This window comes from Xiphias gladius, unplaced genomic scaffold, assembly GCF_016859285.1.
Source record: "Xiphias gladius isolate SHS-SW01 ecotype Sanya breed wild unplaced genomic scaffold, ASM1685928v1 HiC_scaffold_343, whole genome shotgun sequence".
NCBI lineage: Eukaryota > Metazoa > Chordata > Actinopteri > Istiophoriformes > Xiphiidae > Xiphias > Xiphias gladius.
Genome location: NW_024402018.1, coordinates 1 through 13,093, shown reverse-complemented (window position 1 = coordinate 13,093; position 13,093 = coordinate 1). Strand labels below are relative to the sequence as shown.

Sequence of the window (13,093 nt, the reverse complement as noted above, 5' to 3'; positions counted from 1 at the left end):
GTCGTCGTGGAGTGGGCCGAACAAGCCCTATTCCATCTCCCTGCTCCAAAAGCAATTTAATATATATGGTCCCGGGTAGGGGCGTATCGAATATTAAACTGATAGAACAGATACTACACTTGATCTTAGCCAAAAGGCGAGAAGCGATAGCAGGGAAAGGGTGGAGGGCGGCCTCCTTCTCCGCACAGGCCGGTCACTGAGAGGTCCGGCGGTGAATGATGTGCTTAAGCGACACCCAGTAAAACACAAAACAAGTTCACTGGCGTTTTGACCAGTGAAATACCCTGCAAGCGCCGACATCTTTCTGGATTTATTTCAGCGGAAAAAATAACCCAGGCATTTATAATGCAGTGCCTGGGCTCGTCTTGGTCATAGTAGCTCTCATCCGGTGGTAATAGAAACCATCAGAAACTGAGATCTTATTCACAGCCTCGATAGAAACAAAACTGCAGCAGGTAAAGACCGGGGCCATGTCGGCAAATGTTGCCCACGTTAAACATACAACAAATCTAAGGAGTTTGAGTAAGCTGAAGTGAGCGATAAGATATTGTCAGATTCTTCTTCACTGACTGACCGTTTGCTTCCACATCGTGTGAGGAATATTGTTCATATTATCAGATGGATTGCCTCTGCTGAATAAGCGGCGGGGAAGAAATGACATGGTACTGATTCCCACATTAATAGACAATGTTTAACAGCGTGGCGTCGAATCGTCGCTAAGCTGGGCGACATTGCAATAAATACACATTGAAGACGGTCAGCGTTTGGAGATCAGTTGCCTGCCTTTATAGTCCACAGTTTTGAGGGGAAGCGCTGACATGATCCCCACTATCAGAAATTGTGCAGTCGAGATTCCACATTTGGGGAATTAAAGGATCAGCACAACTTGGTGCAATGGCTGAGCCTCGCCTGGGTGAACCACCTTCTTGATCATGGTATCTCCCCTGCCAGGTAAGTATGAGTTGTGCATCTCACACGCGGGGCAGCCTTTCACACACAAAACACGCTGACCGATGGTGCTGACAATCTACACATTGACACAACCGAGGCTACAGGGGCTGTGGACCTGCAGGAATTCCATACACACGTACACTTTGACCCAACGGCTGACAAAGATTATTTTTACATTTTATTAGATAAATAATGCTTATATTTCCCATCATGCAATGCAGTATTTCCACACCAAAGGCTGACTCACATCATCTAGTCGATCTATTTGACCTTCCTAAAATGAGCAACGCCCAACTGCAAGTTCCAGTGAGCCAAGCTCAATCAGACTGCAACAAATGTTGCTTCATGTACATTTGAAATTCAGAGAAGAGAATAAAACTTCATAAAGCCAACTCTTCTCACATTACAACCACTTGCTGTTAGTGATGGGCAACTGACAGTCCTGCTACTAGTACAGACAAATCAACTGACCAACAGCCAAATCAACACAGCCAATTAGTCAGTGCGAAATCATGAGACACGGTGCTTGGGGCAACTCCTTCCCCTGATCTCAAACAAATCAGAGGATGTCAAGGTCTTCCGTGGACAACGTCACCGAATGATATTCACATGCAGAAGAGGGAGGGGCGCACTGCCCGGAGATACTGCAATACCAGGTCGATGCGTGGAGTGGACGGAGCAAGCCCCTATTCCATCTCCCTGCTCCAAAAAGCAATTTAATATATGGTCCCCGGTAGGGGACGATCAGATATTAAACTGATAAGAACAGATACTACACTTGATCTTAGCCAAAAGGCCGAGAAGCGATAACGGAAAGGGTCGGAGGAACGGCCTCCTTCTCCGCACAGGCCGGTCACTGAGAGGTCCGACGGTGAATGATGTGCTTAAGCGACACCCAGTAAAACACAAAACAAGTTCACTGAGCGTTTTGACCAGTGAAATACCCTGCAAGCATACGACATCTTTCTGGATTTATTTCAACGAAAAATAACCCAGGCATTTATAATGCAGTGCCTGGGCTCGTCTTGGTCACTTAGTAGCTCTCATCCGGTGGTAATAAAACCATCAGAAACTGAGATCTTATTCACAGCCTCGAGAAACAAAACTGCAGCAGGTAAAGACCGGGAGCCCATGTCGGCAAATGTTGCCCACGTTAAACATACAACAAATCTAAGGGAGTTTGAGTAAGCTGGAAGTGAGCGATAAGATATTGTCAGATTCTTCACTGACTGACCGCTTGCTTCCACATACGTGTGAGGAATATTGTTCATATTATCAGATGGATTGCCTCTGCTGAATAAAGCGGCGGGGAAGAAATGACATGGTACTGATTCCTACATTAATAGACAATGTTTAACAGCGGCGGCGTCAAATCCGTCGCTACGCTGGGCGACATTTGCCGTAAATACACATTGAGGCGGTCAGCGTTTGGAGATCAGTTGCCTGCCTTTATAGTCCACAGTTTACCAGGGAGAGCGCGAACGCAGTCCCCACTATCAGAAATTGTGCAGTCGAGATTCCCACATTTGGGGAATTCGCAGGGGTCAGCACAACCGAGTGCAATGGCTGAGCCTCGCCCTGGGTGAACCACCTTCTGATCATGGTATCTCCTGCCAGGTAAGTATGAGTTGTGCATCTCACACGCAGGGCAGCCTTTCACACACAAAGCACGCTGACCGATGGTGCTGACACCCACACATTGACACAACCGAGGCTACAGGGGCTGTGGACCTGCAGAATTCCATACACACCGTACACTTTGACCCAACGGCTGACAAAGATTATTTTTACATTTTATTAGATAAATAATGCTCATATTTCCCATCATGCAATGCGTATTTCCACACCAAAGGCTGACCTCACATCATCTAGTCGATCTATTTGACCTCCTAAAAATGAGCAACGGCCCAACTGTAAGTTCCAGTGAGCCGAAGCTCAATCAGACTACAACAAATGTTGCTTCATGTACATTTGAAATTCAGAAGAGAATAAAACTCGCAAAGCCAACTCTTCTCACATTACAACCACTTGCTGTTAGTGATGGGCAACTGACAGTCCTGCACACTAAGTACAGGCAAATAGCTGGACCCAGCAGCCAAATCAACACAGCCAATTGGTCAGTGCGAAATCGCGGAACCAATTGCTTGAGAACCGCTCTTCCCTGATCTCAGAAACAAATCAGAGTTAGCCAAAGTCTTCCGTGGACAACGTCGCAGATGATATTCCACATACAGAAAGGGCGCCTTGCCGTTCCGGGAGATGCACACAAAAATACCAGTCGATGCGTGGAGTGGACAGACAAGCCCTATTTCATCTCCCTGCTCCAAAAGCAATTTAATATATGTGGTCCCGGATAGGGAAGCGTATCAGGTGTTAAACTGATAGAACAGATACTACATGATCTTGGCCAAAAGCTGAGAAGCGATAGCAGGGGAAAGGTCGGAGGAGCGGCTCAGCACTTCTCCGCTGGGCCCGGTCACTGGAAGTCCGACAGTGAATGATATTAACAGAGCGACAGTAAAACCTACAACAAGTTCACTGAAGCATTTTGACCAGTGGGAAATACCCTGCAAACGCACGACATCTTTCTGGATTTGTTCAACGAGCAGGCATTTATAATGCAGTGCCTGAATGCATCTTAGTCATATTGACTCATCGGTGGTAATAAAACAAAATAAAACTGAGATCCTGTTCACAGCCTCGGTAAACAAAACTGCAGCAGGTAAAGACCGAGCCCATGTCGGCAAATGTTGCCCACGTTAAACATACAACAAATCTAAGGGAGTTTGAGTAAGCTGAAGTGAACGATAAGATATTGTCAGATTCTTCACTGACTGACCGCTTGCTTCCACATACGTGTGAGGAATATTGTTCATATTATCAGATGGATTGCCTCTGCTGAATAAAACGGCGGGGAAGAAATGACATGGTACTGATTCCTACATTAATAGACAATGTTTAACAGCGGCCGACGTCAAATCCGTCGCTACGCTGGGCGACATTTGCCGTAAATACACATTGAGGCGGTCAGCGTTTGGAGATCAGTTGCCTGCCTTATAGTCCACAGTTTACCAGGGAGAGCGCGAACGCAGTCCCCACTATCAGAAATTGTGCAGTCGAGATTCCCACATTTGGGGAATTCGCAGGGGTCAGCACAACCGGAGTGCAATGGCTGAGCCTCGCCTGGGTGAACCACCTTCTGATCATGGTATCTCCTGCCAGGTAAGTATGAGTTGTGCATCTCACACGCAGGGCAGCCTTTCACACAAAAGCACGCTGACCGATGGTGCTGACAATCTACACATTGACACAACCGAGGCTACAGGGGCTGTGGACCTGCAGAATTCCATACACACCGTACACTTTGACCCAACGGCTGACAAAGATTATTTTACATTTTATTAGATAAATAATGTATATTTCCCATCATGCAATGCAGTATTTCCACACCAAAGGCTGACCTCATCATCTAGTCGATCTATTTGACCTCCTAAAAATGAGCAACGGCCCAACTGTAAGTTCCAGTGAGCCGAAGCTCAATCAGACTGCAACAAATGTTGCTTCATGTACATTGAAATTCAGAAGAGAATAAAACTCGCAAAGCCAACTCTTCTCACATTACAACCACTTGCTGTTAGTGATGGGCAACTGACAGTCCTGCTACTAGTACAGACAAATCAACTGGACCAACAGCCAAATCAACACAGCCAATTAGTCAGTGTGGAAATCATGAGACACGGTGCTTGGGGCAACCCTTCCTGATCCAAACAACCGAGGTTGCCGAAGAGATCTTCGTGGACAACGCCACCGTATCGACAACCCCATATGCAAGAGGAGGGGGTTAACGTTGCTCCGGGAGATACTAACACAGGTTTGATGTGAGGACGCGATATTCTATTCCATCTCTGCTCCAAAAGCACGAATATATGGTCCTCGGGTAGGGACGATCAGATATTAAACTGATAAGAACAGATACTGACACTGATCTTAGCCAAAAGCGTCGGTAGTTTATAAGGAAAAGGGTCGAGGAACGCCTCCTTTTCCTCCGTGACAGGCCCGGGTCACTGAGAGGTCCGACGGGTGAATGGATGTTTAGGCGATAATTTGTGTAAAACACATAAAACAAGTTCATTTGCTGACCAGTGGAATACTTGCAACGCAAAGACGAGCATCTTTTCTGACTTATTTCTAACGAAAATAACCCAGGTATTTATAATGCAGTGTTTCTGGGTCATTCTTGTCACTTGGTAAGCTCATCCGTGGTAATAGGAAACCATTGTAAACTGAGATCTGCCCACAGCCCGAGTAGAAACAAAACGCAAAGACTGGAGCCCAGGTTGCAATGCTGCTCCAGTTAAAACATATACAACAGATCTAAGGGAGTTTGAGTAAGCTCAAGTGAAATTACAAGATATTGTCAGATTCTTCACCTGACTGGATCACTTATTTCCACATACACGGTGAGGGAATATTGTTTCATATTATATTGATAGATTGCTTCATGAATAAACGGCGTAAGAAATGACATACTGATCTTTTACACAGATAATGTTTAACAGCGCCCACGCCAACTGGTTGCCATGCCGGCCGGAGCATTTGCCGGGAAATATTGAGACGGCCAGCGCTGAGGATCAGCGCTGCCCGCCCGCAGTCCGGTTAGAAGTTTACCAGGGGAGAGCCAAGAGTCCCCATTATCAGAAATCAGCAGCCCAGATTCCTGCACATTTGGGGAATTCGCAGGGGTCAGCACAACCGAGTGCAATGGCTGAGCCTCGCCTGGGTGAACCACCTTCTGATCATGGTATCTCCTGCCAGGTAAGTATGAGTTGTGCATCTCACACGCAGGGCAGCCTTTCACACAAAAGCACGCTGACCGATGGTGCTGACAATCTACACATTGACACAACCGAGGCTACAGGGGCTGTGGACCTGCAGAATTCCATACACACCGTACACTTTGACCCAACGGCTGACAAAGATTATTTTACATTTTATTAGATAAATAATGCTTATATTTCCCATCATGCAATGCAGTATTTCCACACCAAAGGCTGACTCACATCATCTAGTCGATCTATTTGACCTCCTAAAAATGAGCAACGGCCCAACTGCAAGTTCAGTGAGCGAAGCTCAATCAGACTGCAACAAATGTTGCTTCATGTACATTGAAATTCAGAAGAGAATAAAACTCGCAAAGCCAACTCTTCTCACATTACAACCACTTGCTGTTAGTGATGGGCAACTGACAGTCCTGCTACTAGTACAGACAAATCAACTGACCAACAGCCAAATCAACACAGCCAATTAGTCAGTGCGAAATCATGAGACACGGTGCTTGGGGCAACTCCTTCCCTGATCTCAAACAAATCAGAGGTTGTCAAGATCTTCGTGGACAACGTCACCGAATGATATTCCATATGCAGAAGAGGGAGGGGCGCACTGCCCGGAGATACTGCAATACCAGGTCGATGCGTGGAGTGGACGGAGCAAGCCCCTATTCCATCTCCTGCTCCAAAAAGCAATTTAATATATGGTCCCCGGTAGGGGACGATCAGATATTAAACTGATAAGAACAGATACTACACTTGATCTTAGCCAAAAGGCCGAGAAGCTTATAACGGAAAGGGTCGGAGGAACGGCCTCCTTCTCCGCACAGGCCGGTCACTGAGAGGTCCGACGGTGAATGATGTGCTTAGGCGACACCCAGTAAAACACAAAACAAGTTCACTGAGCGTTTTGACCAGTGAAATACCCTGCAAGCATACGACATCTTTCTGGATTTATTTCAACGGAAAAATAACCCAGGCATTTATAATGCAGTGCCTGGGCTCGTCTTGGTCACTTGGTAAGCTCTCATCCGTGGTAATAGAAACCATCAGAAACTGAGATCTTATTCACAGCCTCGAGAAACAAAACTGCAGCAGGTAAAGACCGAGCCCATGTCGGCAAATGTTGCCCACGTTAAACATACAACAAATCTAAGGAGTTTGAGTAAGCTGGAAGTGAGCGATAAGATATTGTCAGATTCTTCACTGACTGACCGTTTGCTTCCACATACGTGTGAGGGAATATTGTTCATATTATCAGATGGATTGCCTCTGCTGAATAAAACGGCGGGGAAGAAATGACATGGTACTGATTCCCACATTAATAGACAATGTTTAACAGCGGCCGACGTCAAATCCGTCGCTACGCTGGGCGACATTTGCCGTAAATACACATTGAGACGGTCAGCGTTTGGAGATCAGTTGCCTGCCTTTATAGTCCACAGTTTACCAGGGGAGAGCGCGAACGCAGTCCCCCACTATCAGAAATTGTGCAGTCGAGATTCCCACATTTGGGGAATTCGCAGGGGTCAGCACAACCGGAGTGCAATGGCTGAGCCTCGCCCTGGGTGAACCACCTTCTTGATCATGTCTCCTTAGTATATGTGTGTGTGTGCATCTCTCTCTCACCGCCTGGGCAGCCTTTTTCTACACAAGCTGACCAATCTACACATTGAGGCTACAGGGCTGAGTCATACACACACTGACCTTATTGACAAAAGATTATTTTTTACATTTATTAGATAAATAATGTTCTACACACACACATCATGCAATCACGGTATTTTACCACACAAAAAGGCTGACCTCACATCATCTAATCATTCGATCTATTTGACCTCTAAAATGAGCAAGTTCCAGTGAGCTCAATCAGACTACCATCATTGCTTCTGTACAGAAATTCAGAAGAATAAAACTACTATAAAGCAACTCTTCTCTCACGTACAACCTTGCTACAGTAGTGATGGGCAACTGACAGTCCTGCTACTAGTACACCCAGACAAATCAGCTGGACCAGCAACAGCAAATCAGCAGCCAATTAGTCAGTGTGCAAATCATGAGACGCGATTGGCAAATGGCACTCCTTCTGATCTGCTGCAAATCAGGGTTGCAAGATCTTCCGTCTGAATGATATTCATGCAGAAGAATCTGCAATACCAGGTCGTCGTGGTGGACAGGCAAGCCTATTCCAAAAGCTCCCAATATAGGTCGGGTGGGGCATTATCCAGATATTAAACTGATAAGAACAGATACTACATGATCTTAGCCAAAAGGCCAGCCTCCTTCTGGGCCGGTCACTGATCACGCAGTAAAACACAAAACAAGTTCACTGGCGTTTTGACCAGTGGCTCTACCCTGTAAGCATGCGACATCTTTCTGGATTTCCGCCGGAAAAAAATATTTATATTACTTGCGGCTGGTCTCGATTGGTAATGAGGGAAACCATCAGAAGAGCTGAGATCTTGTTCAGCCTCGATAGAAACAAATGGTGGGCCCATGTGTGGAAGGCAAATGTTGCCCACATTAAACATACTATAATCTAAGGGTTTATATGATAGCTATATGAAGTGAGCGATATAAGATATTATCGATTCTTTGACGCCCGTTTCTTGCTTCCACATACGTGTGGGGAATATTGTGTGTTATTCTACTTCATATTATCAGATGGATTGCACTCTGCTGAATAAAGCGGCGGGGAAGAAATGACATGGTACTAATTCCCACATTAATAGACAATGTTTAACAGCGGCCGACGTCAAATCCGTCGCTACGCTGGGCGACATTTGCCGTAAATACACATTGAGGCGGTCAGCGTTTGGAGATCAGTTGCCTGCCTTATAGTCCACAGTTTACCAGGGGAGAGCGCGAACGCAGTCCCCCACTATCAGAAATTGTGCAGTCGAGATTCCCACATTTGGGGAATTCGCAGGGGTCAGCACAACCGGAGTGCAATGGCTGAGCCTCGCCCTGGGTGAACCACCTTCTTGATCATGGTATCTCCCCTGCCAGGTAAGTATGAGTTGTGCATCTCACACGCAGGGCAGCCTTTCACACAAAAGCACGCTGGACCGATGGTGCTGACACCCACACATTGACACAACCTGAGGCTACAGGGGCTGTGGACCTGCAGAATTCCATACACACCGTACACTTTGACCCAACGGCTGACAAAGATTATTTTTACATTTTATTAGATAAATAATGCTTATATTTCCCATCATGCAATGCGGTATTTCCACACCAAAGGCTGACTCACATCATCTAGTCGCATCTATTTGACCTTCCTAAAATGAGCAACGGCCCAACTGTAAGTTCCAGTGAGCCGAAGCTCAATCAGACTGCAACAAATGTTGCTTCATGTACATTTGAAATTCAGAGAAGAGAATAAAACTCGCAAAGCCAACTCTTCTCACATTACAACCACTTGCTGTTAGTGATGGGCAACTGACAGTCCTGCTACTAGTACAGACAAATCAACTGACCAACAGCCAAATCAACACAGCCAATTAGTCAGTGCGAAATCATGAGACACGGTGCTTGGGGCAACTCCTTCCCTGATCTCAAACAAATCAGGGTTGTCAAGATCTTCGTGGACAACGTCACCGAATGATATTCCATATGCAGAAGAGGGAGGGGCGCACTGCCCGGAGATACTGCAATACCAGGTCGATGCGTGGAGTGGACGGAGCAAGCCCCTATTCCATCTCCCTGCTCCAAAAAGCAATTTAATATATGGTCCCCGGTAGGGGACGATCAGATATTAAACTGATAAGAACAGATACTACATGATCTTAGCCAAAAGGCCGAGAAGCGATAACGGAAAGGGTCGGAGGAACGGCCTCCTTCTCCGCACAGGCCGATCACTGAGGTCCGGCGGTGAATGATATTGCTTAAGCACCAGTAAACCTGGCTGGAGTTCACTGAGCGTTTTGACCAGTGAAAATACCCTGCAACGCCCTGACATCTTTGGATTTGGCGACACTTGGTATAATGCAATTGCTGGGCTTCGTCTTGGTCGCTTGAGTAGCTCCATAAAATTTGATATTAAAACCATCAGAAACTGAAGATCGTCACAGCCTCGGTATTCAAGCTGCAGGCGGAGGCCATAGCCGACTAAATGTTTTCGTTAAACGCCTATAAATCAGGGTTTACCGTGCTAAAGTGAAACGATAAGATATTGTCGGTGCGCCTGTTGCGAGCCGTTTTGGCTTCCACGCCGTGTGGTGTTCATATTATCAGATGGATTGCCTCTGCTGAATAAGCGGCGGAAGAAAGCCGACGCCAGTACTGATTCACGGTAACCAGGCAATGTTTAGCTACTTGGCGGCGTCCGTCAAATGCATTTCGTGGTGACTTGCCGTGAAATACCCCAGGCGGTCGCGTTTGGAAGTCAGTTGCCTGCCTTTATAGTCACAGTTTACCAGGGGCGGCGCGGTCCCCACTATCAAAGTGTGTGCGGTGAATTGGGGGGTGGGGTCTTCTTGGTGCAATAACTGAGCCTGCCTGGTGAACACCTTCTTGATCATGGTATCCCCTGCCGGAGTAAGTGTAATTTGTGCATCTCTACGCCAGGGCAGCCTATCCACACACCCTGGTGACGATGGTGCTGACCGTCCACCGTGACACAACCCGAGGCTGGGGCGCAATGGACCTCTTGAAATTCCATACACATTTTGCATTAACATTTAACCAAAATTATTTTTGTTTATTAGATAAATAATGTATATTTCCCATCATGCAATGCGTATTTCCACACCAAAGGCTGACTCACATCATCTAGTCGATCTATTTGACCTTCCTAAAATGAGCAACGCCCAACTGCAAGTTCAGTGAGCGAAGCTCAATCAGACTACAACAAATGTTGCTTCATGTACATTGAAATTCAGAGAAGAGAATAAAACTCGCAAAGCCAACTCTTCTCACATTACAACCACTTGCTGTTAGTGATGGGCAACTGACAGTCCTGCTACTAGTACAGACAAATCAACTGACCAACAGCCAAATCAACACAGCCAATTAGTCAGTGCGAAATCATGAGACACGGTGCTTGGGGCAACTCCTTCCCTGATCTCAAACAAATCAGAGGTTGTCAAGATCTTCCGTGGACAACGTCACGAATGATATTCCACATGCAGAAGAGGGAGGGGCGCACTGCCCGGAGATACTGCAATACCAGGTCGATGCGTGGAGTGGACGGAGCAAGCCCCTATTCCATCTCCCTGCTCCAAAAAGCAATTTAATATATGGTCCCCGGTAGGGGACGATCAGATATTAAACTGATAAGAACAGATACTACACTTGATCTAGCCAAAAGGCCGAGAAGCTTATAACGGAAAGGGTCGGAGGAACGGCCTCCTTCTCCGCACAGGCCGGTCACTGAGAGGTCCGACGGTGAATGATGTGCTTAAGCGACGCAGTAAAACACAAAACAAGTTCACTGGCGTTTTGACCAGTGAAATACCCTGCAAACGCACGACATCTTTCTGGATTTATTTCAACGAAAAATAACCCAGGCATTTATAATGCAGTGCCTGGGCTCGTCTTGGTCACTTGGTAAGCTCTCATCCGGTGGTAATAAAACCATCAGAAACTGAGATCTTATTCACAGCCTCGAGAAACAAAACTGCAGCAGGTAAAGACCGAGCCCATGTCGGCAAATGTTGCCCGTTAAACATACAACAAATCTAAGGAGTTTGAGTAAGCTGAAGTGAGCGATAAGATATTGTCAGATTCTTCACTGACTGACCGTTTGCTTCCACATACGTGTGAGGAATATTGTTCATATTATCAGATGGATTGCCTCTGCTGAATAAAACGGCGGGGAAGAAATGACATGGTACTGATTCCTACATTAATAGACAATGTTTAACAGCGGCCGACGTCAAATCCGTCGCTACGCTGGGCGACATTTGCCGTAAATACACATTGAGACGGTCAGCGTTTGGAGATCAGTTGCCTGCCTTTATAGTCCACAGTTTACCAGGGAGAGCGCGAACGCAGTCCCCACTATCAGAAATTGTGCAGTCGAGATTCCCACATTTGGGGAATTCGCAGGGGTCAGCACAACCGAGTGCAATGGCTGAGCCTCGCCTGGGTGAACCACCTTCTTGATCATGGTATCTCCTGCCAGGTAAGTATGAGTTGTGCATCTCACACGCAGGGCAGCCTTTCACACACAAAGCACGCTGACCGATGGTGCTGACAATCTACACATTGACACAACCGAGGCTACAGGGGCTGTGGACCTGCAGAATTCCATACACACCGTACACTTTGACCCAACGGCTGACAAAGATTATTTTTTACATTTTATTAGATAAATAATGTATATTTCCCATCATACGTGCGGTATTTCCCTACCAAGGCTGACCTCTACATCATCTAGTCGATCTATTTGACCTCTAAAAAGCAAACGCGCCCAACTGCAAGTTCAGTGAGCCAGCTCAATCAGACTGCAACAAATGTTGCTTCATGTACATTTGAAATTCAGAGAGAATAAAAGCTCGCAAAAGCCAACTCTTCTCACATTACACAACCACTTGCTGTTAGTGATGGGCAACTGACAGTCCTGCTACTAGTACGGAACCAAATCAGCGGACCAACAGCCAGGTCTTACAGCTGAGTGGTCAGTCGCGAAATCATGAGACCTGCGGTGCTTGGGGCAACTCCTTTCCTGATCTCCAAACCGTCAGAGGTTGTCCAAGATCTTCCGTGGACAAATGCTGAATGATATTCCACATGCAGAAGAGGGAGGGGCGCACGTGCCCGGAGATACTGCAATACCAGGTACGACGTGGAGTGGACGGAGTAAGCCCCTATTCCATCTCCCTGCCCAAAAAGCAATTTAATATATGGTCCCCGGGTAGGGACGTATCAGATATTAAACTGATAAAAGAAACAGATACTACACTTGATCTTAGCCAAAAGGCCGAGAAGCGATAACGGAAAGGGTTAGGAGGAGCGGGCCTCCTTCTCCGCGACAGGCTCCGGTCACTGAGAGGTCCCGACGGTGAATGATGTGCTTAGGGCGACACCCAGCAAAACACAAAACAAGTTCACTGAGCCATGGACCAGTGAAATACCCCTGCAAACGCATCGACATCTTTCTGGATTTATTTCAACGAAAAATAACCCAGGCATTTATAATGCAGTGCCTGGGCTCGCCTTTGGTCAATGGCAAGCTCTCATCCGGTGGTAATAGAAACTATCAAAACTGAGAGCATCCTTATTCACAGCCTCGATAGAAACAAAACTGCAGCAGGTAAAGACCGGGAGCCCATGTCGGCAAATGTTGCCCACGTTAAACATACAACAAA

At 46.6% G+C, this 13,093-nt stretch overlaps 11 non-coding genes and 4 pseudogenes across 11 annotated transcripts; all 15 read right to left on the bottom strand.

Moving 5' to 3' along the window:
- Positions 1-148, bottom strand: LOC120787640 (annotated as a pseudogene; the record flags this gene model as incomplete).
- A 655-nt stretch (positions 149-803) lies between these two features.
- Positions 804-959, bottom strand: LOC120787646. The gene has a single exon (XR_005707014.1). It is a non-coding gene; the product is annotated as a U1 spliceosomal RNA (small nuclear RNA).
- A 613-nt stretch (positions 960-1,572) lies between these two features.
- On the bottom strand, positions 1,573-1,759 carry LOC120787635. Its single transcript, XR_005707006.1, has one exon. It is a non-coding gene; the product is annotated as a U2 spliceosomal RNA (small nuclear RNA).
- A 659-nt stretch (positions 1,760-2,418) lies between these two features.
- LOC120787644 lies at positions 2,419-2,576 on the bottom strand. Its single transcript, XR_005707012.1, has one exon. It is a non-coding gene; the product is annotated as a U1 spliceosomal RNA (small nuclear RNA).
- A 629-nt stretch (positions 2,577-3,205) lies between these two features.
- LOC120787641 lies at positions 3,206-3,377 on the bottom strand (annotated as a pseudogene).
- A 646-nt stretch (positions 3,378-4,023) lies between these two features.
- On the bottom strand, positions 4,024-4,181 carry LOC120787645. The gene has a single exon (XR_005707013.1). It is a non-coding gene; the product is annotated as a U1 spliceosomal RNA (small nuclear RNA).
- A 1,439-nt stretch (positions 4,182-5,620) lies between these two features.
- Positions 5,621-5,774, bottom strand: LOC120787634 (annotated as a pseudogene).
- Positions 5,775-6,380: 606 nt separating this feature from the next.
- LOC120787636 lies at positions 6,381-6,566 on the bottom strand. The gene has a single exon (XR_005707007.1). It is a non-coding gene; the product is annotated as a U2 spliceosomal RNA (small nuclear RNA).
- A 661-nt stretch (positions 6,567-7,227) lies between these two features.
- On the bottom strand, positions 7,228-7,385 carry LOC120787633. Its single transcript, XR_005707005.1, has one exon. It is a non-coding gene; the product is annotated as a U1 spliceosomal RNA (small nuclear RNA).
- A 519-nt stretch (positions 7,386-7,904) lies between these two features.
- LOC120787642 lies at positions 7,905-8,062 on the bottom strand (annotated as a pseudogene).
- A 568-nt stretch (positions 8,063-8,630) lies between these two features.
- On the bottom strand, positions 8,631-8,794 carry LOC120787632. The gene has a single exon (XR_005707004.1). It is a non-coding gene; the product is annotated as a U1 spliceosomal RNA (small nuclear RNA).
- Positions 8,795-9,407: 613 nt separating this feature from the next.
- LOC120787638 lies at positions 9,408-9,592 on the bottom strand. The gene has a single exon (XR_005707009.1). It is a non-coding gene; the product is annotated as a U2 spliceosomal RNA (small nuclear RNA).
- A 1,326-nt stretch (positions 9,593-10,918) lies between these two features.
- LOC120787637 lies at positions 10,919-11,104 on the bottom strand. Its single transcript, XR_005707008.1, has one exon. It is a non-coding gene; the product is annotated as a U2 spliceosomal RNA (small nuclear RNA).
- Positions 11,105-11,757: 653 nt separating this feature from the next.
- Positions 11,758-11,915, bottom strand: LOC120787643. Its single transcript, XR_005707011.1, has one exon. It is a non-coding gene; the product is annotated as a U1 spliceosomal RNA (small nuclear RNA).
- Positions 11,916-12,527: 612 nt separating this feature from the next.
- On the bottom strand, positions 12,528-12,717 carry LOC120787639. The gene has a single exon (XR_005707010.1). It is a non-coding gene; the product is annotated as a U2 spliceosomal RNA (small nuclear RNA).
- Positions 12,718-13,093: the final 376 nt, after the last annotated feature.